Raw genomic sequence first — 6060 nt, 5'->3', positions numbered from 1 at the left:
AAAAACATCATTTCATTTGCCTTTTGCAAAAATGAATTATAATTGATTGCAAGTCAATCAATATCAAGCAACAATATGCCTTTGTTTGTCTTTCTCAATGAAATCGATTTGTATTTATGAAGTTACCTCGATTTGTATCGCTGAAGTTACCTCAATTTATACTTTACTAAGTCTAAACATTGTGTTGATTTGTTTGTTGTTTTTCTTTTCTGCCTTTTATGAATCAGTCATTTTGTAAATCGCGATAGGACATATCATTCATATAGACAAAGCTCTTAAAGGCAAATCGTAATAGGATATTCAAATGGATTTAGTGGGATGAGATGTATTTGATTGTCAGATGGGTTTAGGTAGGGGAGTGATTGGATTGGGTTGGATGTGAGACCTATTTAGCTCTCATCAAATTTAAACCCAATCTAAACTATTATATATAGAGAGAGATACAAATTTACATATATATATTTTAATTAAATTTATTTGGGTCTCAAATGAACCCAAAAGTTATTATATTTAAGTATGATCCATTTGGAATTTAGATAGATCAAAAACTTATTATATTTTAGTAAAATTCACAGTACACTAAAATGATTCATTTAGATCATAAGTGAATCCAATTCTTTTTTTCTTAAGTAGGAGTTATTTGGACCTCGAATTGAATTCAGATTTAAACAAATTCATTTTACCTTCATGAGAACCATTTAGGTCTCAGGTAGATCCAAAAGCCTTATTTACTTACTGGAATCCAATTGGATCTCCAAATGGGTCTAAATGTTAATATACATAATGAGATCAAATTGAGTCTTTAAGTAGATTCGATATCTTATTTTCTTAGTAGGATCCAATTTGGTCTCTAAATGGATCTAAAATACTTTTACATTAGATTAGATTTATTTGGGTCTTAAACGGATCCAAATCTCTTATAGGTCCAGTCCAAACCCTGATCTGAGTCTAAACTATTTCCATATCCATGATGGTCATGTATTGTATCTAAGCCAAACCATTGATTATGATGTATTATAACTAAATACTCATATTTTTTGTAAATGAATGTGGTTGTAAATCACATCGATTTGTAGTTATGAAGTTACCGCGACAATGATATGTCTTTGTGAACGAAATCAATTTGTATTTATAAAGTTACATTGATTTGTATCATTGAAGTTAACTCGATTTGTTCTTTACTAAGTCTAAACATCGTCTCGATTTGTTTATTGTTTTTCTTTTTTTACCTTTTATGAATCAGTCATTGTGTAAATCGCGATATGACGTGTCGTTCACTTAGACAAAGCTCGTAAAGGCAAACCCAATCTAAACTATTATATATATATATATACACATTTACATATATATTTTTTAATTAAATTTATTTGGGTATCAAATAAACCCAATTTTTTTTTATTTAAGATGATCCATTTGAAATATAGATAGATCCAAAACTTAAACCATAAACCCCAAACCCCAAACCCCAAACCCCAAACCCCAAACCCTAAAGCCTAAAGCCTAAACTACAAACCCTAAAACCTAAAACCCTAAACCCTAAAACACTAAACACCAAACCCTAAACCCTAGACCCTAAACCCTAAACCTTAAATTCTAAAACCCTAAACCCTTAAAACACAAAAACCTAAACCCTAATCGTGATAGGGCATATCATTCTTATAGACAAAGCTCGTAAACACAAATCATGATAGGACAAATCATTTTTGCTTTATGTTCATGGGTGTACAGATCGTGATAGAACACTTCTTCTATAAAAAACAAATCGCGATCTCTTATAGAACTGATTGCAAGCCAATCGGTATCAAGCAAATCGCGATAACATGTAGCCTTTATACGTACAAATCCTTTCAGCCTTTTATCATTTTTTGTGTAAATCACGATAGGAAGAAAGGTCGTAAAAGTAAATCATAATTTCTGTAGTACACAACGCTAAATGCTTCTTCAATTTTTTTTTATGAAGGCCGAACATTACAACAATTTATTCAGTAGCACTTGTGTGTTGAACTTATTAAAAAAAGAATTATATATTTATAGAATGTCACATTACAAAAAAGAATTATAGAATTACAACAAAGAATTATAGAATTACAATAAATAATTATCGGGATACAAAAATCACATAATGTTTATTCAGTAGCACTTGACGACTCAGATGGACTATGATATACAAATCGTCTCTTTCTTTTTCTTGGTGGACTCTCTTTTCTCGGTGGCCTCTTGGTTTCCTCGAACTTATTCAAACCACTGGTAATCATCTCTACCAGTGTACCATATTGTGATCGCATTTATCTCTCCAAATTCTGCACCTACTTCCGTAACTCCTTATTCTCTCTCTCCAACATCTCTAACCTTGTGACAGAGACTACCTTCTTTTTTGTGAGTTGTGTTTGCTCCTCACCGTGTACTACAACTGAGGGAATCGTTGTTGTAGGCAGAGGGACACAATGAACATTTTTTCTATGCTGGGAGATGACATGTTGGGGGACGGGAGGGATGCATGGGTTCCCAATATTTTCACGTTGCTTCTTCTCAATCTCCAGATTTTGATGCATGGGTTCCTAATATTTTTTAAAATAGTTGAGGTCATATTGTCGTTCTTTATAATCATATGCTATGTTACAAACACCTCATTTGTTCCAGCTATCCAATTGTTTCCTAAAGTGTTCATGCTAATTCTCGTTCCTGACCCCACCACTATTCATCTTCCTTCTCACTTCCACAAGCTGCTTTGGGGTAGACTATCCCAAGCCAGCTTACAGGAGAACTTGACTACCATGCTGCAACTTGGCTTCAGATTTGCTAAATAGCCAAATATTGCAGCCAGACAGTCTCGCAGCCTCAGCAATAACCTCTTGGTCCTCGTCCTCCCCATCTTCATACAGTCTCCACACAACCTGTACATTGGAGATTATGGTTTAGGTATAGGCATAATTATTCATGCTAATGAATGCTAAATATTAAAATGATTTATAATAACGAGTGCTAAATATATTACAACGATTGTTGCTAATGAATGTTTTGTATTAAAATGATTTACACTAATGAATGCTAAAACGATACCGCTTTGTACTAACGAAGACAAAATCATTCAACGATCATTACTTAAGAATGCTAAAGATTATAACGATTTACACTAATAAAAGTTAAATACTAAAGCGATAACGATTTATACTAAGGAATACAAAATCCTGCAACGATCATTACTTAATAATGTTAAACATTAGAACGATTTATACTAATGAATGCTAAATGCTAATACGATAATGATTTGTACTAACGAAGACAAAATCCTACAGTGATGATTACTTAAAAATGCTAAACATTTCAAAGATTTACACTAATAAAAGTTAAATGCTAAAGCAATAACGATTTGTACTAAGGAATACAAAATCTTATAAGCAATCATTACTTTAGAATGTTAAACATTAGAACGATTTATACTAATGAATGCTAAATGCTAATGCGATAATGATTTGTACTAACGAAGACAAATTCTTGCAGCGATGATTACTTAAGAATGCTAAACATTTCAACAATTTATACTAATGAATGATAAATGCTGAAACGATTATAAACGATTTTAAACCATTTACCTCATTTAATTGCAGACCATCTAAAATGAACTTAGCATTATCCTCCTTGACATTTATTGTAGCCTATCGGTCGATCTTGGAAAAACCATAAATCGCAGGGCCACACTGAGGACAAAAGGCGACAATATGCTCTCATGCTCAGGCCTACAAAAATAATATATTAGTAAGACTATAACCTTCAACGACATTAGTCTATAACTACCAAATATGTAATAAATAATTACCTTAACAAATGGCTAAAACCCTTCGACGGTTTTTGTACCCTTACTCACACTGTAAAGTTGACTGCATAAGAATGCAAGAATAGTAGCACCCCCTGCATAGTTGTCTACTTCATCGAAGTCTTTCAAGAACTGCAGCCACAGGTAACTTAACCTCGAACCAGACAAATCCGAAAATAGAGTAAGTCCAAAAAAATAAAGAAGGAAGCTGCGCAACTCTTGGTCAGCTCTTTCAGATGCACATGTAGCAGACCGGCCTTCCCATTTATTACGAAAAGAAGAAACTTTCATTAATGTGAAATTGCTTTCACCAAAAATACATTGACCCCAATCCTCCATCGACATTCCTAGAAGGGTCGTGCACTTGTCCCTTGCATTATAGTTTGAATCTCATGCTAGGACAACAATTCTATGGCACTTAAGACCCGTAATTTGTGGCACATCTTCTAGGGTCATGGTGATCTCAAAAGAATCAAACTGGAATGTGTTCATCTTATGATTTCACTTATTGACCGGGTGGGTCATAGTGTTCCAACACGAGAAAGCCACTGAAGTGCATATTTCATAATTGATCATTCTGATATTCACTCAGATGTCCATATTACGACAGAACTGCAGGCCACTGACACCGCCCTTTGAGCTTTTCACCTGGCGCTCTACTTATCTTCTGACCTCTGTGTAGCACAAAATAACATATTATTTGTACCAAATCAAAATTACTCTCATTTGTACTTTTACATGTCGCTATACACAGTAATTCCTATATATAATAATCGTTGCACACTCGCTATCACTGTAATCATATACACAATAATCAATATCAAAGTAATCGCTATACGTACTAATCGCTATACATAGGTCACAATAATCACTATACATAGTAATCGCTATCACAGTAATCACTGTACATAATAATACCTATCACAATAAATCATTACGTAATCGTTATATGTTACATATAAACAGATTCAGATATCCTTCAAATTTGGATATTTATCAGATTTGATAGCAAAATCAGAATCGAATTATACTCGAATAGTTTTAGCTTATCAAATGCAACTGAACAATCAAATTTGGTCGGATATAGGATCAAAAATATGATTCACTGAGTGGCAGTTGTGCCAGAGAATGATGTTAAGGCACTTTGTGCATTTGAGAAAGGAGGTGAGACGGCCTTTGTATTTGCATTGAAAACTGGATTTAGCAACTACCACCTCATAAAATGGTAGATGCCAAATCCAGAAATGGACTGCTGCCACTTTGTCAAATGCATAAACTCCCTCCAACTACCAGTTCCCATATGGAGACTTATTTCACATTCTTAAGATCGAAATATCATCAAGAGGGCATTTATTGCATCCCCACCCAAGGGAAGCCACTTCTTGAAGGGACGCATGAGAAAAAGTTCTTTCCCATGGGGGGAAGGTGTGAACCAGTGTTGTCGATATTGGCCTGAATGTCGATGCACCAGAAAATATTGACCTGAATTGGCTATTTTTTAATAAAATGTAAAAAATAGATTAAAATTAATTTTTTTTATTATTTTAATGGCTTTAACATGTGTCACGTTCTGATTGACACAATATTTTTTAATTATTTTTTGGCCAATTCAGAATAATTCACTTGAGAATGGATATTGGAGGATTCACCTGAATCATTGGGCCAAACGATACAAGTCCGATTCCGATACAGACAACAGTGGTGTGAACCCATTTTGACAGGAAAGATGCTTGTTTGCCTTTATTATGTAAACACCACCACATGTTTTCCATGGAGATGTTTGTTTCACCTCCCTTAGTAAAAGTTCTCTTTCCTACGAAAGAATGTCTCTTTCATCCCCCCCCCGAAAAGAAAGCAATATCCATGCTTGAACAAAGAAGAGAGTGCGAATAGGCCAAGGGATTAAGCTTTCTATTATTTCATCACAATTCCAGCAATGAACATTGCATACACAAATATGATCATGGAAAATATTTAGGTGTATGCATGGCTGATCAGACCGACAAAAGGAGAAGGAAAAAAAAAACACCCAATATAACCCAAAAAAGGCGAAAAACTCACATCAGCAAAATCATATCAAAACACGAGCCATTCTGCTATGTTCTTCTAGTCTTCAATCAAAGACAAACTGGAAAGGGTTTTCCTACAAACAAAACAGAGAATTCTTTTGACGAAGACTGCACAGAGCAAGAAATGTAAGGCCACACAACTTGCTTCCAAAACCAAATCAACCATCAATTGCAATT

Source organism: Nuphar pumila, chromosome 8 (genome assembly GCF_984573655.1).
Source record: "Nuphar pumila chromosome 8, dmNupPumi1.hap1.1, whole genome shotgun sequence".
NCBI lineage: Eukaryota > Viridiplantae > Streptophyta > Magnoliopsida > Nymphaeales > Nymphaeaceae > Nuphar > Nuphar pumila.
This window is presented reverse-complemented; position numbering follows the sequence as displayed.